Source organism: Bombus affinis, chromosome 10, assembly GCF_024516045.1.
Source record: "Bombus affinis isolate iyBomAffi1 chromosome 10, iyBomAffi1.2, whole genome shotgun sequence".
Taxonomy (NCBI): domain Eukaryota; kingdom Metazoa; phylum Arthropoda; class Insecta; order Hymenoptera; family Apidae; genus Bombus; species Bombus affinis.
In genome coordinates, this window is record NC_066353.1 from 7,489,650 (window position 1) to 7,517,007 (window position 27,358).

At 37.1% G+C, this 27,358-nt stretch overlaps 1 protein-coding gene across 11 annotated transcripts in view; it reads left to right on the forward strand.

Moving 5' to 3' along the window:
- LOC126921161 (uncharacterized) overlaps positions 1-27,358 on the forward strand; it is a 238,046-nt gene that overhangs the window by 31,976 nt on the left and 178,712 nt on the right. For 9 of the 11 annotated variants that reach the window (XR_007712248.1, XR_007712249.1, XM_050732460.1 and 6 more), the window contains exon 2: positions 8,329-8,430. The gene's annotated coding sequence lies outside the window, so the exon portion shown is untranslated. Of the gene's footprint in view, positions 1-1,252; positions 1,816-8,328; positions 8,431-12,158; positions 16,413-27,358 lie in introns of those variants that run through there. The other 2 variants (XM_050732458.1, XM_050732461.1) reach the window with 2 other exon arrangements.

Here is a 27,358-nt window from a genome sequence, read left to right on the forward strand (position 1 = left end):
AACAGCTTTGTACTCATTGTGGGTATCTACGGGCTACACAGCAGATAGAAATATTCTGTGAACGACTGGTTGCGTACGGCGCGCTACATTAATGCAAGGGATTAGCATGACAACGATGGTGATATTTCTACGTACATCGAGTGCATCGATGTTAAAGGACCAACGGAAAATTTATATCAGTGGCAAACTGCCCGTAGGTTAATTTTAGTCGCTGCATGCGTTTCTTCCGCGTATTAAAAGCGAACGTCTATTTATTCGGCCAATTTACGGGGTTACGATAATTAAAGAACGATGTGGCCTCTGTTCGAGATGGCAATTTAGACGTAGAGACGCTTTAAACGGAATCTTCGAGATATTAAAAAAAAAAAAAAAAGAAAAATCGATGAGTTTTTATGAAACGATAGGAATTTTTAGCGTAGTTTGGCTAGAGTTACCGAAGTACGATAAATTAGAGGAAGTTGTTGGAAAAAGTTGATAGATGCTAGACCATCGATTTCGTTATTAAATGTTATGCAACCTTTGCTACTGTCTACTAGAGTCTAGACAGTAGCCGAGACGACAATTGAAGTGTTTAAAATAGCTGAGTGCTTATTTATCTATGCTTGTCTATACAACCATAACTATACACTACCATTCGTATTTACCAGATGAGGTTATTAAACTTATACAGAGTTGTAGGAACTGAGATGAATCGATTATTCTGCTGTAGGTACGTACCATTTAGTAGTCACTGGCTAGGGATAAGAGTACGATCTTTGAATACTTTTCGTCCAATCATTTATCTTCTCTTAGATACTAGAGTTTAATTGTTTGTAGTTTAAATGCCAAAAACCTGCAAGTTCTAAAACAACCTTTTATTATAAAAAGTTACGCGCCTTGAGAAATACGTACAGAAATATTGCGTAACAGATATTCATATAACAGAGACATTTATGAAATAAAATAACGTTGCGAAGTAGTTTTATATGAAAATGGGGATAATTATATGAAAAGTAACGATAAAACAGTATAAATATAAGATACAATTTGCCGAGTAACATATTAGGTATTTCTTATCAAGTTGGCCTGTTTTCATTAAATGTAAATGCGTACCATCAAACGATACTATAATCTATTGTTAATTACATTCAGTATTACGTTTTCCTTTAAAACTAATTCGTGTTATTATAGTTTAGTTATAATATTGATCATTGGAAGAGATTAAAGGTTAAGAATTGATATATTATGAGATATACGAGCATTGAAGATTTCCTTGTAAGAATGAATTGGGAAAAAACGCGATTTCTAACATTGAAAAGAATTATAAAAGAATGTTGCTTTTGCCTCATTATTCTACGATGTATACGTTAAATTGGCTGAAAAATGCGTCGAATACGTTATAATTTGCGGTCCCTTTTCATATGCCGTTCATAACAAACCAGTTGAGTGTAAGTAAAAGCTCTGACCTTGCGCACATACGTGCACGTTAATGTCGGTTTTCACGGGAGCCTCGTGATCACATTAGTTACGGAAGAAAAATTTGTCGGTGTAAACTGTTTAATTGTAAGAGTCTAAGCTTCGTGTTTTGAACATTTTCGCGCGAAGTTCTACGACGATTTATAATAACCTCTGGTAAAGAGGAGTGTTCTTTGAAGACGTTGAATCAGACATCTTCAGTTTTTCCACACGGAGAAGATCGCATGACCAGAAAGAGAAAGGGAAGAAGAAAGAAACGGATGAAGAGAAAGAGATAAAGTTATCCTTAAATGTTAACGCTACTTGTTTCCGAAAGAAACGAACGTGTTCTTCTTGCTCTGGATTGTTTCAACACGAATGGTAACAAAAATAGCGTATAGCTGATTAAGAATAGAAATATTTCCAGTTTAATCATTGAAATTTCGTCTAACTTCTAAATCGATCTGTTCCATTGGAATAACGAACAACGATACGGCAAGTCGCGACGATATATGTAACTCTTTACGGTGTTGCGTTACAGCTTTAAGATTTATATAACAGCTAGTGTATCTACGAAGGTGACTGACCTATTTACCATTACTTGTGCCTGTGTTATCTGCGGTAACCGGCGGGCCTGTATGAGTGATTTTTTTCGGACAACTTGTCTAGGATGACATAGGCACAGGTGTAATTCACGCCAACTTGGCGACACGGCCAACGAGTGACAAAAATGACGAGACATGGTTCCTAGATAAGGTGGTTTTTTCAAGAAAGTCTTCCCGTATTTTGACGTATCGATGACAAGGTAGCGCTCCTACATATAAATTTATCAAAGAAAAATACGTTGCGTTCGTACCAGTTAATAAATTTGGAAGATAATAAATTTTTAATAGGTACGTCATTGATTAAGAAAGCAGTAAAACGCCCACGTACTTACACGAGTCACTGTTTTATCGGTTATCAATTGTGAAAGTTTGAAACTAATACTCTATCTTTAATTATGAGTCACGGACGTAGTAATTATCAGTTCGATATTTGATATCTTAAAATTCTATCGCTCCAGTAGTTTATTACTACTCCGGCTGTAGTTTATTCCGAATCGTAAGCATGTCGTTTGATATTCGTTAAATTGTTTTTAACTCTTTAGGTACTTTACGGTCCTACATCGATATTCCGTTTCATCCAACCCTTTTTTAGTTTTTAAACGTAGAATATACCGTTTTGCGTTATAATTGAATTTAACAGAGATACGTATTCGATGTGCTCTATCGATTAGAAAAATATGAACATTCAATTTACGAATAGCTGTTGAATATGGTTTATTAAGTTGGAAGAAACGCTGCTGAAACTACATAGGGTTAAGTAAGATAAGAAATGAAGTGAATTTCTATTAGATATTAAGTAATGGTTATCGTCGGACTTTACATTTAAATGGCGTTAAACTTTTGGTTCCTTAGTTGGTTATTCTAATTTCTAACGACGCTAGAGTGAGAATAAACGGTATGCGTTTGTCAATTCGAATGACGCGTCATTTTATTTCATTTCCGCAAGGTAATTCAAGTGGTCAGCTTTTCAGCTTTCTATCTGCACCATGTATGTAGATTATTAAGACGAATGCGCTGGCGCCGTGCCGTTTCTAAACTAAAATGATAGATGATTCTTTTTCGCTTCACCGTGTCGTTGATCGTACGTTTCTACGAATTCTTTCGTTACAAAACCTAAAATACACAGTATACGCATATTTGTCTAACCTTCTCGAAGATCAGACAAATGTCTTCGTAAATCCCCAGACCGTAGTGCTTACCATTCTGTATTTGGAACACCTCGTTTCGCTCTAATTTCTCGTTTTGTAGGATACGCGATTAACGTTTCGTTTTTACAGCCGATGAATTTTAAAGGATGACGTTAGTTATCACTGAGAAAGGCTCGAGGTTAAAAATACATGCATACAATGTAAAGTCATAGAAGTGCGAGGTCTAGAGCCACTTAAGAACACTCTGATGCATCCGTCCGTCTGAATAGATCTCGACAAGAATCTTGATCTCCAGCCTCTGTTCACACTGCGTGAAAGTCTCGAGTGGTTTCGGTACGAGAAAAGCATAGGTACAATGATGGATGGGATATTTTTTTCGTGGATAGGATCGAGAAAAGTAGGATTACATTCTTCCGAGTATTTAATTGCCAGTCGTAATTACGCGCAACCGCGCTCGTCGTTCATCGTTAGATATGTAAGTACGTGAACTGAGTTCCTTAATTTTACTGAAACGGAAGGTGTCCTTATCGGGTTGTTTCGTGTAATTTCCGAGTAAATGATCAACTTCGTGATTATGGATCGTAAAATTGCATTAAAAGCTACAGTATCACGGTTGCTATGAAGAAAGCGACGCGCGAGTGTCGTACGACGAATCGTTGAAAAACGTTAACCGAAAGATATTGCACGAACGTTTTACCCGTCGAATATATCGCTATATTTGCCAAAGATATACTTCTGGACGGTTAGGTTTATATACGTGGAAGCTACAAATACACTGCGCAATCAGATCAGGGATACATACGCTCGTAATTCGTGTAAATGAGCACGGTCAACATACACGTAGTACATATGAATAAATATGATCAAGATCGTGCGTCGAAGTTTATTTTATTCCAGATAAATTTGGCGAATAGGTGTACGCTTTATATCGTAAGCAAAAGAGAAATTCCAAATCGTGTTTAAGAAGGATGAAATAAACGTATAGTCTTACCTTTTATCTTCTAAAATGTTAATATTATATGTTAAGTCATTAGTGGATATAAATTGCACGTACAATTTTTCAAAAATGTGGATTTTAAATTCTACATTCGCAGAAGATACGGTTTATTACCATTTACGAGATAAAATAAAAAAAGAAAGAACTTCAGAGTGTATTTATTTTCTTTTAATTCCTGTAAAGTATTAATCGAGTAATTTTTTTAAATTCTTGCAATATTTTTCTACTTGAATGTTTTACTCATATTACTACTAGTAATTACTTTAACTAGTCTTTCTAAGAACTGCAATTTCATAGATGATAGAAATAAATAGGAATGTTATAAGGGCAATCATGCTTTAACGAATCTCATTCATACTCATAGAATTGATAGACTATGAGTCCAAAGTTTCAAGCTGAGAAAAAATTTAATTGAACGCTACATTAATAACGATAGGTATAACATTAATATAAACATTTTCTTGTTAGAGAATTCGTTGTCATACTTGAATTACGTACAGAGTGACACTAGCACGCAACTATCTCTGTTAACCAATCGATCGTCATCAACCGGTTCGAATTGCCGCTCTAAGATCTGATAGGGTTAAATTACTCATTAAATAAAGCAGCGCAAGTTTTTCTCCCGATAAAATAATGCGTGAGAATCGTTACTCTCTATCTAATAGCGAACATTTGTAAAAGCGTCGTTGATTAAACGCGATTTATATTCCGGCTTATATACTATGTAACAAATATATTCTATATTTTTATAACTTTGAACTCTTTTTCGAAATATCTTCAAAATTTATGGTTGAAAGGTATTTAAAAGTAGCTGCTTTCATGTATCATACGTCATAAGTGTATATGTGTCAATGTAACTTGAAAACAATTAGCAATAAGTACATAGTGATCTTTATTGTTACCAAGGTATCGTTTATCTGATCGATAATTTAAAACGCATCTATCATTTGTCAATATTTTTCATAATATCGATCGCTGCTTCCATAACAGCGTATCGGAAATGTACTTTTCGTTATCGTTGATATTAATTCAGTGGTTTTGCCCAATTATCTCTGAGAAGTGAGCACGCACATATCCTTGTTTCTCTATATTCATTCTCGTAGCATCGAATTTTTGTAGTCTTGCGAAAATACATACTTGAACTTAGTTAATTGGCATGCAAATGATACGATAAATACGAGTACAGCGGTGTGCAAATGCAAATATGTTTTTTAGTCACTGTAGAAAAAGATCTTTACACGAAGATTAGTGTTATTCCAACAATGAATGAAGATCGTGCATGGTCGAAAACTATATACACATTTAGTTGTATAATCAACTAAAAAAGTAATTTTCCTAACATCGAACACTGGAGGTCCTGTAGAAAATAAAAAGATGTGACGTATTGTATTCCGTTTGTCTTCGTTTAGACTTTTATGCAAATTTATACAAATACTTTTTCTTCAGAGTCGATAATCGAGATACGCAAATAGCAAATAGCGTTTAGAATATCACAGGGGTTCGTAATACTTTCATATATAATCAATTGGTAACGCAGGAAAAATGCGATTTCCCCGTTTAGGTATAGCGCGGGAAGTTTAATGAATTTTAATCAGCTTTTTCTCTATGGGAAAAATAACATCCGATCAGGCGAAAAACTACTTTGCCCTACAATCGGTGCATTCACTACGATGAAAGGACTATTCACTTGATTCCTCGCAAAGCAAAACATTTCGCAGTGAAGTTTTATTAACACGACGCGACGCGATGCGCATGAACGGAATAAGAATATGCTTATTTAGTGTCGTGTTTCAAACCCCTAACTTCCAGTGCAGTGCACGCGCGAAAAACGAGCAATCTCCTCTTTATAGTGACCTTGATGAATTGGCGAGCATCGTCGAAACTAATATCGAGCGTCTTGAAAATCCTGTTTGCTGGGCTTGCAAATCATCAGCGATACTGCTTCTGGCAGGCAATTTCGTATAAATGTACCGACCATGTACTTCATTTACAGAGTAATCCGAACATTTTCATGTCACATAGAATATTTACTTTAAATGCACGACATTAAACGCTAATTTACCAATATATTAAGTCCGGATTAATTTCCTCGAATAAATACCATTATAAGTCCATTGTACATTGTGATTTCAATTTTGAAAACTGACATTCACGATGTTATACTTATGCACGTTTCTCGATGGTGTCGTCTTTATATCAATGGCCTCGAACATCTATCGCGTGTACTATTCTACAAGATGATACATTATACGTGTTCGCAATTAATTTTTTGCATCGAAATAACTTTTTTGTAAGGTAATGAAAATGCTGATGATTGTAATTTACGATGTATAATAGGCACATAGTTTAGGCACATAGCTCGATAATATACTAACGTTTGTTGCAATTTTTATTGATAATTGATCAGGATTTGTGATTATGTACGTTTGTTGTTGAATTAGAAGAAAATGCGTAGTATAACGAGAAAGTAAAATGAATTCAGAAGTCAAGGTCAATTTTGCGGAGGATTTTCGTCACAGATCTTCACCGACTCAAAGGTTTAGTATACGCCACTGACAAAACATTTCTCTACACTCTGTACACTGTACACGTACGTGTATATAAATACCAGATAGATTATTCATTTTGAAAGTAATAAGTTAATTCAAGGCAAACCAACTTAGTAAATTAATTGCAAAAAGTTGCAAATATAGCAATAGCAGCAATTACGATTATCGTTATTAACGTTATAGTTAATGATTTAATACCATATTACAACAAATATATGTGCTTTCAATTATTCCCTTAAAAGTCTGTAAGTATCGGTTTTACGTGTAGTGATTAATTGCTACGCCTATTAATAATCCTTTCTGTATGTCGCGTCGGCAATTTTTTATCGTACTTGAAATCTGAAACGGAGGTCTCGATACGACCTTGCTAAGATGCCAGTCGAAAGTCGAAAGCATTTCGTTCCCTTTAACACGCGGATCAAGTGTGTACTGTAAGTACTTACTTGGCTGGCCACCTTTTTCACAGTAATGCCATGGAATAACACCCATGTCATCACTTTCGACACATTTTTTACTATTTTTTCACGGCGATGATTATACACTGACAGCCGGTGCCCGAATATCGTTACGACTTTAGGTAGGTAGACCGCTCACTTGATCTACTGATTCTTATTCCAAACGAGTTCTCTAATACGCTTGCCGCGTTTCTAATTTGCGTAAAATCGTCGTTGTAATTTATGACTCACGTTCAGCGATGAATCTACCGAAAGCTTTCGAGTTTAATTCGACTATAAAACGAAGAACGTAAAAAAAAGGCAAAGAAAAAATGAAGCTTCGAGGGACTAGAATAGCATCGACGGCGCTTTTTAAACTTCATAAAGTTGTCGGATATATATAAAAGAAGAGATAGCGACGAGAAAGCGTCGAGCAAATTCTTGAAATTCCGTTCCATAATCGAAATACGCGTTTCATAGAACTTGATAATGTAAATTGTCCAGAAATGAAAATACACGTGAAATATAGCGTTAGCGTTTCTGTTATATTTTCCTCAAATATTAGAAACTTCTGTGGTTTGAAAATCGCGCAAAGAAAATAACAGGATTAAGGCTAATTTACAAACAAATTTACAATAAGATATTAGGTCGATCTAGGCTTACCCAATAAATGTTCCTCGTAAGTTTGCTAACCTCTGTCTCGGCTATCTGTTTGCTAATTATCAGCAATTCACGCTATGATATCGTCGAACTACGCACGCAGTGGAGCGAGGCGAAAGTCAATGTTTCGCACAGTGGTACGGTTAGAAATTATTTTTTTTTAGCATATATGTATAATCTCGATTAGATTTTGTAACGTAACAACGATGTAAATCAAATCGTTATACCTCTGTAATACGTATAAGATACACGCTATGATACGCGTATCATAACGTAAAAATATCATATGTGTCTGTGAACATTGAATTGTTTCTATTATACGAGATTTTTCCGACACGTTGGGAAAACCTCGATAAACTTTTTCCCCAAACCACTAACGACTAGGCATCGCTTAACTTAATAGATGGTATATTTCGCGTTTTTCATCGGGGCTATTGGAACACGATTGTGAGCAATGTTTGCCGACTAATGAACTACGTTATTTCATTCTTCTGTTTCCAGACATCGGCAGGGAATGTTAACACGGTGTAAGAAGAAGAGGAAGAAGAAGCAGGCATTCAGGAAAATTTATTTCAATGCGGAACACACGAACCAGTACAGCTTGTGAGTACAACTCGATAAATAGCAAAAAATTCTTGATTAGTACTTGAGTTGACGCGTTGCAATTCTCAGCGTAAGAATTAAAAAAATGTTAACCAGATCATCGACGTCGTTGAATTTTAGTTTTGCGTGTAAATTTTATTTCGCGAAAGTATTTCAACGTTTATGGAAGGTCAGTTTAAAATAAACGAATAAAATCGGTGACCACAGAGCGAGAAATTAGCGACGAATAATCGCGTGCGTATTTATACGAACTCGTTACGAAGTTATATATGGCATTTGAAACGAGGATAACGTCTACGACCGTTTGAAGAAATCAAGACTGCTATTGCTTCTTCGTATTTGTCCAAATGAAGTGAATTAATACTTGGCGAAGTCTGGAAATTATTATGTCAGATAACAAGGGATCGCGGTTTGGATGCAATCGTTTACGAAGCATTCGTAAAGTTGCTGCCTTTTTCTCTGGGTGTTTAATCAATGAGAATGCCTGACGCTGCGCTGGTGTATATTGCGGGAAACGATCAATGAAACAACTTGGCCTGCTTTGATATGTCCGATTAAGTGAAACTGCTGCGCTTCTTACGTAAAGTCGTCTTATTGTTCTTGGAAATAGAAGAGATAAATAACGTTTCGCTCGCGTAATTGACAATACGTGACAACATAATCTTCAATTCCAATATTTGCAATAGTATATCGAATATTTCATTGACGAATCAAATGCGTTAGAAGGCAAAGACTTTGTTTAAATATCCTCAACTTTAAATTATATTTTGTGAACTTTGTTCGATGCTAATGGATTCGTAAGTGGTATACGTGTTTAGAAACGATTTGAACGATATTTTTAAAGTATCGAATACTATGTCTATGTTATATTTATAGAAGAACACGCGCCTAACATTAGCATATTTTGTAATAGATAAATTAAAGAAAGGAGCAATAAAGATTTAGAAACCGCACGGGAGAATATCGGGTTCTTATGTTCTTACGAGCGACAGAATTATTCTTTTGTTTTCCATGGGTTAGGTAGGATCGTAGAAGTGAATTTTCGATTTAGGACATCGCAAATGTGGTTATGATAATGAGAAGCTGTGAGTTTCGCAAGCTATTCGCGGAACTCTACGTGCCGTCCTTTAACGGCGCGACGACGCGACAATGGATTTGGAAATAGACTTAATACACGATGTTAATCCCTGTTCGTAGCAATAGATACGATATCCCGACAGATTAATGTAGGCAACTGTTCCTTTCACAATATTTTACGATTTGTATTCGTAAATAATAATCAAAGTAGCCAAGAGTTATTTATTGCTCGGCCGTATCTATCCCATATGGTTATTATCGTCATTGAATGATCAAATAGCTTTTTGCCAACTAAAGAATATTTTACCTTATCAACTTCCTTCTTTGTTTTATCATAATTACGCATTATCTAATTCATTCCTTAAGAAGAAAGACGAATAGATAATTCTCCAATAGTTTGTTACATCATTATGCGCGAGGCGTGAGGTACCGTTCCCGCTACCCTTCGTATTCCATCAAAATGAAAAACGTATTTTTCAATTTCTTCGAATCGATCGTTCACCTTCTTCTATCGTAGGATCTTTTCTTCGAATCGATCGAAGGATCGTTCTTCTTTCGCGTCGCTTCGTAAAGACCAGATCCGATCGTCCGGTAACGTTTTGTCGTGGAAAAGAAATTTCCGCGTTCCAGGGAACGAGGAATCCACGGTGCTTGGTGTTGTTCACGCCAACTCGAATAATCTTGTTACAGTAGCTGGTCTGGTAACCAATGTCAACCCTTTTTTCTTCGGACGCACGTGCATTGACATGTACCATCTGGTCGCTGGATGTCGCCGTATAGCAATTGAACGTAATGATATTCTGGTACCATCCAAGTTACGTCGCCCTTTCTCCCTCTCACAGTCTTTGGTCTCGCTCCACTCCTCCCTATTACGCTGTCCTTTTCTCCCCTATGATCTTTCTCTCCCCACTTTAGTGGCTGTTAGCCGGCGTTGGCCATTGACCGACCTTCGCAGTTGAACTGTGCCGCGAGAAGATAGGAGTTGCGCCTTTCTCTCGATTCTCTCTTTCTATCTTTCGTCTCCTCTTGTCTCTCTTTCTCTCTCCCTCTCTCTCTCTCTCACACACACACACACACACACACACACTCTCTCTCTCTCTCTTTCTCTCTCTTCTTCATCCGTTGCGTTATGTTACGTTATGTTATGTTATGTTATATATAACGTTAAACGTGCTATTTGTAAATGCGTCGGAAAGAGGTTTCTTCCTGGCAGCTCTTTTCGAGATCTAGGATCGATGCTCTGAAAAAATGGTCCTTCGTCCTGCGACCCTCTTGTTATCCGACTACCCGTTCACGCTGCGCGGCGGCGTGGCGATCATTTTGACGATTACGTTTTAAGATCGTTAGAAAACCGACAGCGCGTACAGGCCATTTAATAGGATTTCTCTGGCCCGTTTCGTTGCGGCGACTTTGGCTGGAAGTGTTTAATAACACGTTTTCCGGTTGGATTTGACGGGATATCTTCTGTCGGATTTGGTTGCCGATGCTCTGCCCACCGAGCGTTCTGCTGGAATTTGATAGATTTCACGGTTAGATATTCCACGATTTTGATTGGCATATAGAGACTGATGTGAGATTATATAAACGATTTTTTCTTTCGTTTTGTCCGTTTGGAATAATCAGAGGATTATCTGTCTGAAACGACTTCATCGATTAGGTGGCTGTTTGGCAAACTGAAAACTCTATCGTTTATTGGTCGGACAATTTGATCAACCTATAATTATACGAAATAGAGAGAATCGATATAGGCATGAATATACGTATATAGTTGAAATCCAATCTCAATTATACTTTTTTAAACTAGAATAAAGATACGTAAAAAAGATAAGTAAATCATAGAAGACGCAGTTTATTTTATCCAATTTCTGTTACAAAATTCTTTCATGATATATTATCGAAATTTATAAGGACGTTTAGTTACGCAAACTAGATTGACGGAAGAACTTTGAACGAATCGAGTTTTTGTCTATCGAATACCATTCCATTATTGCAATTTCTTTCATTCCTATCTCTTAATACAAATCGAGTGTTTTCGATCACTACTAACAATAAATATACTCGTGTGCAATCGTATGCTATTTGATAGATAATAATCTGACGATAACAAGTCCCGATAATGTACCATATAATTGGAAATATTTAGAGAAACCTTGAGTTGCCCGATTAGTCCAACTCACAGCCGCAATAACGTACATCAATCATATTCATAATCCTCGACATCACGAACGTCCGGATTCTATGGACTTATCGAATGCTATCGCGAGTTCGTTGATGAACCTTCCAAGGGAACATAATCGTTCTATCCCGTCCAGACGTTCTTTCTTTTTTCATCGCATCGGGTACACGTCAAACGAGAGTTATAACTAGTATATATTAACACGCGGACAAAAAGCGACTTTGTAGAAGCTAATTAGTGGTTCTCTTTTATAACGAGTGACAAGTTCCTGGTCGGCACGGCGCGGCGTAACGCGACGCGGCAAAGGTGCCATAACACCCGTTATGGCTATGGAAGTCCGCGGTAAAGGCGGCGCGCTGCGCCGCGCCGCGCCGATTATACATATTTATACGAAACGAAAGCAGCTGAATTCGAATAAAACAAGAGGCTTCCGCGAGTGCCGCGAGATCGCAAGGTGCGTAAGATCGCGTCGAGTACTCTGGCAACTCTTAAAAATAAGATAAACGTGACCGGTTTGCGAGGCAATCGACGGTAGCTCGTTAATCGTCGGCATGGGTATCGTATTTCTAGCGTAAGTACGTGCCTCCGGTAATGGTCTTTCTTTCCGATCGCAGCTTTGCCTCGTTCCTATGACGCGATCGTCCCCTATCATGCCGGTTTTTGCCGATCCCCGGCAGACACTGCCCCATTTGCAATCACGCGCACATTGCACCGCGATGTCGACATTCTGTCTCGTAAGCCGCTGATATAATTGGCCCGCCAGACAGAGAGGATCTCGCGTGTTACGTCGGCAAATTATCATAATTCGTTGACAAAGAAAAGAATATAGAGGAGGGGAAGACTAGTCTGTACTCCGTGTGCTTCGTGTGCTTCGTGTGCTTCGTGTTCTCCGAGGCATTCCGTTAGCCGGAAACGCGAGATATTAGTATCTTTTTATAGTTTTTACCGATTCATCGGTCTGAATTTTTCCGTGTTTCGTCCTTCGATCGCTTATTATGCTATATCCTTTTTCCGCCTCAGCGCTATCGGAATAGAAACCTGAATATCGGATATCTATGTTATGCGTGGATTATAATTTTCTCTGTGATATAAAGCCGACAACTCAAACAACAGATAGATCGAATTTCTAATCTAAGGTCTGAACGATTCGTTTCTGCAAATAATACATTTCAATAACCAATAATTTCTTCCAACAGAAAGTTTCTAATAACTGAGAAAATTAATTCCCTCCATATCTGTTTCTCTTTTCACGACATTCCATTCGTACTGCATCACAGCTGTTATTTTACTCGCGCAACTGTACACAAAATAGATTTCATCTGTAATCTGTATCCTTGATTCGTCGCATCGTACGTGTCGCGAAGCACGTACTTACTTACATTAAAACACTTTCATCGGACGAGTAGTAACTAATCGATAAAATTGACGGGCGGAAAGAATTGAAAAGGAAATCACCAGTTCGCTATCAATGCAATTATACCTATACTACGTAGAATTTCGATGTTATCGGTACGAGGCGCATCAAGGCGGAACGAGATTGTGTAGCGCGTAATAATAATATCGATTCTGTCCATCTAAGTTCTGATTGCGATGAGTATACAAATATACGATCGTTAATTTAGTGGCTTTTTACTAACCGAGTTGAACGGCACATTTTCCTTCTTTTCTCATTAGGTGTCTATATAAATACATATGTAAGTACATATATTTGCCCGTGTTGTCGATCTCTACATCGAATCGATTTACCAGTCCCTTATTTTCCGCAATATCTCCTACGACCGATTCTCATGTGGCACGGTTAATAAGAAAATGATACATGCGTGCGTGCGAATCTTGATTTTATCGAATTTGTACATACATATGTATAGTCACAGATAGACATACACACCATACGTTGGATCGCGAAAGAACGCAGAAGGACGCATTCTCTGTTTCATCTAGAAAATTTAGATCGTTTAAAAAAGAAGCTGCCGTAGGCGAAGATATTCATATGTACTTTGATACCGTCGCTGCAACCAGTCGCGTCGCGGTGACCGTTGGCGATGCGATCGTATCGTAAACGCCCGTATACGCGTTGAACGCATGCATCGTCATCTGGGTTTCACGAAATCTGCATCAGTTTCAATTCACCTTCGCATTACGGATTGCTCTCGGTTTGTGGCGCGATAGCCACGTTGAAACACGCGTTTTAAAATGTCTGATCGTTTTCTTCCAACATCGGTATTGTTATCGATAATAGGAGTTATAATATCGACGATATAATCTAAAGAAATAATAATAAAAATGCAAACGTACGACAGGATGAGTACGATCGTCTGCCTCGCGTCGAATTCTACGCTGCGGGGTCTATTCCGTCCTGTGGGTCCTCGAGATAAGAAAAGGAGGACACCGCGGCATAAACAAAAGACGCGATGCTTTAGGTGACGCCGCGTGCCGCGCCGATCGCGTGCCGCATCGATGGCGTGACTGCGATTTCACTTCAAGATCATCGTCCGAACCGTCAGCGACAGACGAAATGAAAGTCTTCCTTACAAATCAGAAGTGGGATAACGATCGCGCGCCTTTGCAATTCGCAAATGCGTAAGAACTGTTTTTGTAATAACGTCATAGCGTGTTAGTGCATCGCAGCTATAGGAATTTTATTATTAAAAGAATTCAGCGATAAAGCGTTCTACTAACATCGTGCCACAAGGCGTCTTACAGACGCAGAGAAGAACGATGTTCGCGAAGTCAAACTCGTCGTTGCCCATGGAGTCTCGTTGAATCGACACCACGAGCACAGAGAAGACAGAAGCCGGTTACGGGTTACGGCACGTGCCGAGGCGGTCCTGCCACTGCGAGTTGGACAAAGGTCAGCGGAGGAACCGTACACCAAGACCCTCGCCACTCGAAAAGATTTGCCGATCGTAGAGATCGAGCCCAGTGGTTCAACGTGTCGTGAGTTGGATTTTGGCCAGTAAGCCGAAGTTTTATCAGGTACATATAACATTGGTTAAAGTAGGTTCGTGGCGATCACGCTATATTCACGAGCACATATAGTATTACCAGAATTTAATCCGCAATCCTACGAATGGATATATCGTACGTTATACGTTATCGTTATATATCGTTATGTATCGTATGCGAAGTAGTAGTAGTCTCCTATTTTTGTGAAATATAATCGAAATATTATTAAATAAAAATTGAGAGTATGGGAATTCGCAAAGAAATCCCGCTTTTATATAGGAAAGATTTGAAAGGGACCATTGAGATACTTAAAAACTGATCGCAGACACGTGCATTCGTTGCAAGTTGCAAGGATATTTATGACACTTAAATAATTTAACCGCTCCATGGTTTGCAATCATCGAATATACGTATGCTGACGGGTACGTGGTGTTGTAGACTTCCATTAGCGTAATCGGATCTCTCGTTTTGATAACTAGCAACTTTCAATTTTTTGTTACTATGCAATCAGAGATGAATACATACAGAGCGAACTAATCAATTTGCAGCACGGAATAGATAACGAAAATATACACCGATAAGTGGTATCGTAACTGTCTTCGTTTAACTACATTGTTGCAAAGAAATTAGTAAGACAATTGTACACATCATGCAAAATTGGCGACCTACTTTCGAGTTTCAACATTGTTTGTAATTATCGGGTACTTCAACTTATCATCTGCAATTTTACATAGAGATTATTTGCAGTAGTTCGTTGTACATATTAGTCTTTCCTACCACAAGAAATATTTTACTTCTTCATCGTAGACTCTTTTAATAATTTTAAATTTCTATTGCACAATGTACGTCGAGTTGTACAATATTTAAAGATGAGAGCAACGAAAATGTAAGAAGCGTGATAAACTATGTCAATTATTAGTCGTGAATAATATCTACTACATAACGATGACGAGGCATATGTATTCGTATCATATTCGTTATGTAAATTCTATTTTGCATTACTAGTTTTGCGTGACTACTTGTCACGACAGTTAAAATTAAAGTTCTATATTGTTGTCACACAGCGAGCTAATAATAAATCAACCAGAAACTAAAATATATCAAAATATGTTAATTACTGGATTTTGAAAATGAAAAGAGAAGATCACGCTGAAACATACTTCGTCGATTGATCGATCGAACAAACTTCAATTTCTTCGTTGTAAATCGATCTTACAAATTACTGCAAGCTACTTACAAGTTACTTTCGTATAACATAAAATACCAGGAAAACAAAAAAAGAAGAAAAAATAAAAAAAATGTGTAATATAGATCTATTAGCCAAGAAAGCTCTATCAATCCGATCGATAGTCGCGTAATTAATCTTTATCTAAGTAGCACAATTTGAAAAATTCATTTTACGTAAAAGGGAAAAAGAGAAACGGCGAACGGTACAATTTAAAATTTGGCGCGTCGACTATAGAGATCGATCGGCACTCCTACGGAGGCGTGATACGACGATTGTTCATTTGTCGCACGAAAGTTCATTGGATTTCATTAAAAAATCAAGGCTGATTAGTGTTAATTGAATACGAACACTGTTCGCGCGCACCGTGGTCAGAGCACGTGTCTCTCAACGAAGGAAGTTGAATGCCGACTGTGAGAAGTGTGAAGCGAGAAGCACGACGCGACGCGGCTCTCTCCTGAGTCCGTAAGTCGTGCTTATGACTCGTGTTTTCCTTTCTCCACTGCATGGTAGGCTGTCGTTACGTCTTTCTCCCTCTACGGCGTCGCGATGTCGTCGGTGAGTAAGCGAGCGCCATCGTAATTTGTTCGAATTGCACGTACGCCAAGTTCCGCACACGAGATTCCTGCGGTCACAAGCCCGTTTTGCCAGATTCGAGCTTTGACTTCAAAATGTCCATAACTTTCGGTGGTACACTGCCGGTTAAACCATAACTGCCGACCATTACCGACTAAAATATAGGTCTGCTTTCCTTAGTTGACACGTTCGCTGCTACGATGGTCATTGATGCCTGGCGTTCCTAAATATCTTAGAATAATTCGAATAAGATGAATAACAGTAACTGAACAACGTTGAATGACATAAATAACTAGATAACATTATGAAATGAAAAACGCGCTATCCATTACTATTTGTTGTTATATAATATTTTACAGCAAGTATTTATATTTCGTACGACAATGAACGTGTTAACTTGCTAAGTCAGACAAACGAGTTAACTCATGCTTTTAAATATGCATCTTAAATATAAATAGCATTAACATAAACTATATTATAAGTAAGCATAAAAACATAAACATAGCGTATACATATAACTGACCAACGAAATAAACGCGTATATAATGAATTAAATGCATAACAATTCATAATTCGGACATGAACGTAGTATCATAGTTTGAGACAAAACGAAGAACAAAAGTGAAAGCTAGAAAAAAGGCGTAGTGGCATTGGGAGTAGCGATTTTGCTACTATCTATGCTTATCTGTCTATATGCTACTGCTACTGCTACTGCTACTGCTACTGCTACTGTTACTGTGTTACTGTTACTGTTACTGCTACTGCTACTGCTACTGCTACTGCTACTGCAATAAAATATCCCATTTATCTTATTATAAATTTGTTACGATACTATGAAAATACTAGAAAAATAATAAATAAAGAAAAAGTTAAAGTTTTCCAATAAATGTATTTATTGGAAACACACAGTGTATAAATAGACACAAATGTGTAGAGTTATTATTAGAATTATCGTTTGCGTATGTCTTCGATTAATCGTAAAAGTCTACTCTACTATATGTGTATACACATATGTGTATATATATATACAAGTACATATTCAAATGAAGTATAGTATACTTATACAGTATATATATTAGTATAAATAAATCTCACATGCACGAATCACGCAATTGTTTCTATTTTGTATATTTTTAAGATTTGAGATATTTTAGAATATATGTAATACAATAAAATACAAGTCACACATGTATAAGGAAACGGGCTCCAGACAGTGGATAGTTCACCATACTGCAGAGTAATATGGGTTGCCAGTTACAGGGCACAAGTATTTTAAGCGTATTTCATTTTTAAAAAATTAATTAATTACATTAAGTTTATACGAATTTCTATCTTTAGTTATAGAAAATAGTTTCTTTTTTTTGTATATAAATCCTCTAAAACGTATTTATCATCTATTTTTATTGAAATATGTTTATTTCTATCAGAAATTATTTACTGCTAGTGTTCATACTGAAAATCGACGATATATAGTTTATTGAAAAAGAACGACGAGTAAATTATACAAAAGTTTCTATTTTTGATACGTATTTTACAAGCATTGTTACGAATAATCGAAGAAATAAAAGAAATTTATTCCATGATAGGATAACGTCGGAATTATGTATAAAAATAAAAAAGTAAATACACATACGGTTATGTGTTAAAGAGCATTATTATTAGTGTAATAATCATTCGAACATATTAGAAGAATATATGTGCTTGTTTAAATCAACTTTAATTACCTTAAAAATCATCTATAAAAAATTTTCTCGATGTTCAGAATTACCATTGGCGTAGACGTTACATTTATATGTCTGTAATTAGCTTTGAGGAATGCACGAAACCTGTCCTGGTATATATACTAATGTCAATTTTTCCGAGGAACATTTTATGATAGAGATTGCGCTGCTGCTGTTAGCCTTTCGTGGTGATTTCAATTAAGGCCTGCGAGTTATTGCATTGTGCAAGCACAGTAGCTGCGTGCTTTATAGTTTATATAGCAAGCCAGGAAGGCAAGATTACACACAGAGGACAGAGAGTTCGTGAGGTAGTTACTGACTGATTGTTACTTGTAGACTGGCGCTAATGAGCGACTCGCCTGATTACGTTTGAATTAATGTTCGACAATCGCTTGTTTTCACGCACAGTGGTATCTTAGCGAGAATTAACTTTCATTTGGGTGACATTGCCGCGCACGAAACGCATACTTTTGATATTTTTCTTGCGCGTTGTCGCAATATTGCCTCGCTCGTGCCGCAATCCGCGATCTCATTAATATTTCCTCGAAACCGTTTGATACGTGGCGTAGAATGTCGGCCATTTTTCCAATCGCAAATATCGAAGTCGATAGAAAAAAAAATCTCTGTTTCCGAGAAATTAGATTATAAAAAACAAATTCCTTCGCAAGTTTCCAGTTAAATCTCGTACAATTATTATTAATTATTTTATTCGAATTGCTTCAATTGCGAATCAAATGCTTTTCCAAAATTTCGTTTTATTAAGAATTTCTTACGACTTTTCCTCTTCTATCTCGATTTACGTAATTCGTGTTTCCATAGGGCACGTAAGTAGACTGTAGACGATTACGTTAAGGTAAACTTAGCATGGTTGGCGTCGACGTACGGTTATGATAGAAATGGAGTACGAAGACCAACCTTATAAACGTCAGATTATGTTACTTTGGTCCCGCTGTATCTAGCGTACAAATAAGTTTAAATTATACACCAACGTTATTAATCTTATCGAAATATTTTCGTTTCACCATGTGAAATGCTTTCGTTCCTTCGTTTGAAAACAATAGACGCTACGTACACGTTTCCATTGGCTTTACGAATATGTTTGTATTGGAACGTATACGCAACATCAATTTGACATTGCATTTTTTGAATAAATCGTATTAAAATTATGAAAATTATAGAATAATAATAAAATTAAAGCAAGCACCGATATATCGAATAAAAAATAATAAATGTATTTAAACGTTATTGCGAATTGGTTTATTCCATACGGCTTAATTATAGTAATTAAGAAAATGATTTTCTCTTTGAATACAGCCAAACAGTTACTAATAACCTTCGAATTAAATTACTTGCACATATTCCTTTTCCAATATTCCTTAATATCTCGTGGAATTGGCATCTTTACGCGAAACAGCAATAATTTCGGATAGAGAAACGAACAGAAACGATTATTTCTAAGAACAGGTTTTCAATCTTCAAGCTTCATTCGATCGGAAATGATCGGAGGCATTCGTCAATGTTTCTCGTGATTGCGTGGAAAGTACAAAGTTTTTACAAACGTACGTTAAATTGGTCCAAAATGACACTGAATAAATTAACACGATATCGTTCGAAGAGGTTTCGCTGATTACAGAACCAACGTATGTGCAGATTGTAGATGATTTGTACGGATGGTGGATACGATCGATATGATAGATTATGCGAAAACGTAGCTTCTGCGATCGAAAGCAGCGGTTATATGGTAACCAACCGTTAAGGCATAATCGAGAAGCCGCGGCTAGGTGGTTCGTGCAAATATACATATGTATGTCGTTTAATATCGGACCGGTTTTCCCTTCCTTCATTCGTGTGTGTCGTCGGTGGATAAATATCGAGTCGACTTTCTTCGAAGAAGGTGCAATGACTATTTCCAGGCTGTATTCGAATTAATCGAAGCGCATACCAGATGAACATGTGGTACTAAAGAGATCTATAGCGAGAAATTAACCACGCTTCGTCCGCAGCTAGAATAAAGCACGTAGACAATCGTAGCGAGTACCATCGCGAAAATTATACCTCTCGAATCGAGACGAACGAATCCACTTACCCAGTAACAGTCCGCTTCCGCGCACGGATCGAATCTTTGAACGTGCCATTGCAGAAAAGGCTTTCTTAGAAATCGTGCTTCGGTGTGTACAGGAAATTTTGTATCCGTCGAAGCTTCTTCATATACCTAATTATTACCATGATCGAGCCGATCGCAGACTGAAACTCTTCCGCGTGTAAAGGAATACGGACAGTTTATGCTTCTGCGTCAGTTTCTATCGAAGTTTTGACAATAAGTTTTTCGTATTTAGCTATTATTCAACTTCTAGAATACGGAAACGCGTTTGTATAACTTAAAATGTTGTATAAAATGTATCAGGTACATGGAATTTGTTAATTTAATTTTTGGTATTGATTATTTCAATTCAAAAAATTTATGATCTTTCTCTCTTGAACCAAATTTTGTATTTAAAAACGGGAAACTCTGTTCGACCTCTTCTTAAACGGAACATCCGAGATGATATCCCTGACTGAAGCAATCGCTTCACTTTGCAAACACGTCGCTGCATCTTCTTCGAACGAAGATTCGCTCGCTGCGATCCGTTTCGTTTATTTATAAACCGTATTTTGACACTTAACGCAACTAAACGTAATTTAAAAGCTTACATATCGAATGAAATTACATTTGAAACGGATCACAACTGACCTTTAACCTTTTCGCTATCGGAGGGAAGGAAAAGGTCGCTATTCTACAGCCCAGGTTTCAAATTTTCAAGACGTTACATATTATGACACGTGTTTTTACATATATAATGATAATAAGTGACAAGTACTTGGATAATTCAAGCGGCTTTTTGAATGCGTCGTATAAATACGACGGGTATGCGAGCTTGCGGAAAGCAACTACGTAGTGTGTCACATACGTATGACGCGTGGTAACGAAAAGCATAGTCGTAAAAATTACATCAATATTTCATTGATCTCGTGTCGTATAATTTTCAGCGAAATTTCGCCCTACGAGTATTTGATTCTACTTTTGAGCGAGTACAACGAGTCGCAAAAATATTCGTACGTTCGCGATTATTAAATTGGTACGATTAATATCAATATACTTGGACAATATTTCTGGGATGTGTACCGATAGGCGATAGGAATAAATATATTTCTCAACTAGTTGTAAAAAGTAATTTCAAAATAATGCGTATTGTTCGAAAATTTCCCTAAGCGGCCAGTTCTCATATAGTGCACGGTAATTAAGCTTTCGATCGATATATCTTTTACCGAGAAATAATAATTTATTACGATATGGGTAGAAATTTTATGAAATCGTGGCAAATTTAATGTCCGTTAGATTGGATAATACGTTTTAATCGGCCTGGCAGACTTTGAACTAGCCTTTTTTGTATATTCTGGTTCTATGGAATTCCGTCCTGTGGAATTGGAAAGTTATTTACGACTAATTGAATAGTCACAAAGTAGGAAAAATGTCAATGTAGCCGACAGTGTCCAAAACTATGCGGCAGGTTTTCAAGCAGATCCAATCGGCATATCGAATTATCGAAGTGTACCTACTTCCTCGCGCGCACGTTAACGTGTGGGTTTAGCTCGATACACCTACGTAATAGCGGAGCCACGATACTTATCGTACTCACGTGCACCTCATCCAAGCGCCTTAAGTGCACCTTGTAAATATTTAAATGAGTAAATAGCGAGTGTGCGTTTATGCTACGTGTGCTGTACACGAACAACAGATCAGCCAACGCTAGTGGCCCTTTTGTCGTCCTGTTCCGGGACGACAAAATGCATCGTAACTCATTCTTATCGTGCGAATAACACATTTATACGCATATACCTGGTACGTACATAGTCGGGTTAGTAACTCGAGCAATAAGTAGCGATTGTAATCGCTGGTGTGTAAGCGAATTTTATCCCTTCTCATTGTCTGGTAAATATCCCAAGACGTCTGAATGATCGAAATTGAAAAAACCCGTGCACGTTTCAGAAAACTCTTAAGTCGATCCTAAACCAAGTTTCCGAATACGTGACTATTACAGGAAACATCGTATTACGACGTTGCTCTTTTTATTTATTTATTGAATTTTACAATTAGTAAAATAGGGAGTTTCGAATGGACGGAAACTGTAAGCGTTATAGCTGTGTAAAAATAAGGGAAATTAATAAAAGGTAATAATGGGGTACTAATTATAAAACAAGTACTTTAAGCGGTCGAAAATGGTTAAATCGTTGATAAAGTCTTTAATTTAAAATGGAACTGTCTATTTCAAGTCTTCGATGCTCCGCATTATCGTATTAAAATCTTGTCAGCCGCATTGAAATCGAGCATGTATCGATTTTGCTGATGTCATATTAAATTATAGCGTCTCTTTAACTAATTATCGATCTGTAGGAATTCCTTAAGCAGTTCTTATCGGTCTAGCGCGAAACCGGTAGGGTGATTTTATGCAGAGAACAGAGGAATCTGCAGGTTGTTGCATCGCCAGATATTGTAGCGCAATATATTATTTCATGAAAATTACTTTGAGAACATACACGTAGTTCGCTTCGCGACTACTTTACACGGAGAATTATCGATACCAGCTTTCATCGTGGAGAAAGCCTTCGTACGAAGCCACATGGTGGAAGAAAGAATCTGTGATTATGGTACGATCGATATACATATATTAACATCCTTTTGCTTTTCGTAATGTCGTAATATCGCTACTTATAATTTCTTTCTTCGACCGTTATATCGCGATGAATCTGCATGATAAAGTTTAATCAAATCGTTACTTTCGCGTTACGAGATATACGACTACGCGTTTCATCTTCCAGAATTACTAGCTACTGTACAGTGATTTGCATCGACATAAGCTTTATTCATTTACTTATAAAATACTTTATAATGCATACGACAATTGACCTAATCCATTTCGTAATAGCTGGGGTGGAAATAAGCTGTCGTGTATAGGTAATTCGTTGAATTGTTATAGCAGTGAAACTGCTGCAGCAATAGCAACGAGAATGTGTTTATTAGATGTAAATCTCTTCATTTTACTGGGTGTTAATAATATAGTCGCTTCCTGCAAATATACGTAATAAGACATTACAAGCTTCATTATACACAAGTACGTACCTATAATATTTCCTTATTAAGTCTTTTCTAAAACATTTGTTTTCACTATGTACATACATATGTCTTTTGTATAATATCTCGCGTGTTTTTCGGAAAATTGTTCTTCCGAATTACACTTTATTTTACGACTCGTATTACAAATTTATGACAAAGTTTCTTCAAGAAAATAATTGGAAAATAATTTTGCATCCGCTTGAAACTGAATTATTTTTACACTGGCGAAGCTTTCTTCCAGACAGATCTATGTTTACAGATCCTTTTTTCGTTTTCTTTCAATTTTATAAAAATGCAACTCAATGAAAAGGAAAGGAGAGTATATCGATAGAGCACGCGAACCGAGTCGTGGACGGAAGCTATTACTAAGCTTCTTAATTGAAGAGTATAGGGGAAGGACATGATAACTGACATTTCCTATTTTTTACAGGCGAGTAATTTTAAAATTGGATCTGCACTGTTAATCAGTTCGATTCGAACGAAATTCTCTTTCTCTCGCATCTTGAGATGAAATATAAGTTGCTCCTATCACATTGGATATTCCAAAAATATCGATTGTCACGACGTTAGTTAGATCTATTATGAAGACTTTTACTTTTAAACCTAGGAACTTGTTTGCTCCTCCAACTATATCGCGTTAAAGCGTCGTCTTGTAGCTATGAGTCGGTGTAAAGAATTAATAAAGCGATAAACGAAAACTTATCGTCGTTATACCGCATTCGCGGTGGAACGTTTGCCAAAACGAAAACACGGCAGGCGTTTACACTTGTGAAATCGTTATACGAAAGAGGTCGCAAGGTGTGTTTTCTCGTTTAAGAACGTCAATAAATTGGTGATATCGAGCCTCCGGATCTACACGGTGTTGCCACGAATATGTATGCAAACGCGTACCCGAAAAAATCTACGAAAAAGGAATCTACGACTCTCGAATTTCGCTGCCAGATCTGTTGGTTGCACCCACCACTTCCGGCGAGGCGCGAAACGGAGCCTGCACAAATCCTTCTGTTTTTACTTCTTTTTCATCAACTACACGTCGCGTCGTACGTCGTACTGTCCGGCGATGTTCGCCATCGATCTTTGGGCCACGTTTCAGATTTCAGTGTCGGGTTTTACGGCTCGTGAGGACGTTTAAAGCTGCATAGGATCGCTGACTTTCCGATCCTTCGTGAAAGATCAAAGAATTCAAACTTGGTCGCAAGGCAGAAGAGTCGTATATTCCTCTCCTGTCAACGAATGGTCGCCATGTGGCACCGACGATTACTGATTTTCGTATATACATCAATGTACGCACGAACATGTAAACTTTTTCTTTTGTAATTTGATAAATGTCGGAGGGAAGATTTTTTCGGTGGAAGTAGTTTTTCAGTATGTTTGTTTTCTTTTACCGAAATATCAATTATTCATAGTCCTTTCAGGGAGTTTTTGCCGAATTCGACCGAAGAATGCGTTTTTCTGTTTACAGAAGTAACATCTACGGTACGTCTGTGCTTGTTTCTGTTTTTATTTTTTCTTTTTTTTTTTTCATCGAAATGTCAATTATTCGTAGTAGTTTGAGAGATCTTCTCTTAAACCGAACGATTCGTATAATTATCAACTACGTGCAGTTTATGGCTATATTCACGACATCAAATTGTATAACTATAGCTTATGGTCGGTCGAAGATGGAAGAGATAGCTGGAAAAATGTAGTAAATTGCTTCCTGAGATAGAAATCTCAAAAGTCAAGATTGTAGCAAAATGCTGGTTGAGGATAGCGACTGCGTAATTCTATGATGCGAGACGTTGATAAAAGTCAGTGAGTATCATATAGTATCCATTTATTATTATTAAAATGTTGTGCAAAAAGTTAGTGTAAAAATAGTACATAAAACGTATCACTAGCTGTAATAGCATGTTATTATGTTAAGTACATTTACATAGTTTTAGCTAATACAAATATTGTTCTTAATCCATTTCAGCCGGCTTTAACATTTTGTTCTTTCAATCTTTCACGTTTCTTAACATAAATATTTTCTTTCGCGTACTATAAGTGACTATCGTTTAAACAATGAAACAATTAAAGAATTATTATCGAGCTTGAAAAAGTTTTGCTTTTAAAATTACCATTTTCAGTAAAATATCTTTACGACAAAGATTTCTTTTACAAACAAATAATCATTCGAACGTCTTTTAAACTCACTCAATAAGCTGTTACACAAAGGCCTATAATACGTTTACGGAATAACGTTTGCAAACAGCTGTTTGAACAAAGAAATTTTGTTGCAATCGCTTGAAATTACATTGAAATAGATTTAGTTTAAAGTTTTTAATGTTTCGCTAAAAAGCAGTATTTACGCGAAGAATATTACAAAACGTAGAAACTGCGGTCTCAGTTTAGCATTACATCGGTAGATTTAGGTGATCGAGAGAATCGAAAAATTGCGAAGATTTTTCCTAAAAACGTGAGCCTTTTGCGTGACGTCGTCATCAGCTATATTCGGTCATTCATCGTGTGTATTAAAGTTACTGTATCGTCGGCCGAGGATGCTTGGGATAACGTTGAAACATGGTGATGGTAAAATCGGTACAATTATTTCACCCCTCATTCTTCCAACATTATTACACAGAATAATACAACGTAACACGGTAATATATTACGGTTGAAAAATGATTGGACTCCTCGCAAACTTACACATTGTTTTTTAACTGCTTGCACGATGGGGCGCAATAACTTGTACCTTACGACTCACGACATAAAATCCTCTTGCGCATCATTTTTTGAAGCTTATTAAACCCTTTCCGGATCGCGATCACATACTGGTTCCTATCTGATGGTACAAGAGCATCGGTATCGGACCACCATAATTCACCATTAGAGGAAGGAACAACACACGCGTTGAAATACGATGATGCAAAAGGAAGATATTAACGTCAAGGGGAGAAAGAAGCCTCTAACGAGACGCGTATAAGCCGACGGACTGGTGACTGATCGAAATTATTCTTTCGAGGAGGGCGACGGGACGCCAAAAGCGAAAGTGGTCCGAACATTCGTGAGGAACCTGACGTGGATGACCGACCGGGTGGTTACATAACTTATGTGGAGGTGGCAAGACGAAGCTGCGCTGTCCATGCGCGATATATGTGCAGCACGTTGCACCACACCTCAATGGAATAAATTTACATGTACCTTGGCTGAATGAGCTCCGACAAGTTTTGCCCCTGTGAAAGATATACTTTCACGATGCTAACTACCAATACCACCGTACAAGTCGTATTCTCCTTTGAAATTTAATAAAGTTGCTTAAAAATTGTGCGCGCTATTGTTGGAAATTAACCGATGTTTATTTACTTTGACCGTATCTGATTATGGCTGTAGTTGATTATTTAAATTTAAAGCATAGGTTAGCTCGATAAAGGTTGGACAACGTGTACCGTTGCGTTACGCGAACCTTCCAAGCGTTGATCAGATGCGTACAGTATAGAGGCTGCATGAACGTCAAAAGGTTCTCACGTTCGTATTGTACTTAAAAATGGGAATCTGAACGATAGATATGTCAGATTATACCTCTGTTCTACTCGAATAAAGTCATTGCACTTATAAATTATAGATTATATTAATTGACTCGTATACTTGTATATCTTGTCCAAGATCGTCGCAAAGAATTTAGAAAATTTAAACGGCGTGTCTATCTTAACTTGAAAGTAAATAGTTTAATGCATTAGTAAGGTAAGAAAGTTATTCGTTTATCAGCGAAAAGACATTCTGTCGTTAAATGAAAGACTTATTCTTAGAAACTTTGATGAGAATTTTAAATTTCAACAGAAAGTTTCATCAAGCGTTACTATGAACTATCGTTACTAAGCTACTAAGAACTATCCAGCCGGATTGGTATATTTTATTTTAAATTTGCGAGGGAATTCGAAACCATAATTCGCATCGTCTTGTCTAAATCTCTCGGATTATGTATGGCAAGGACCTAACGCCATTACGAACTAAAACGCATACTTGATTGAGATTATTAAGAAGCTTAACCCATAAAATAATCTATAAGACACGATATTGTCATTAGACGCTGC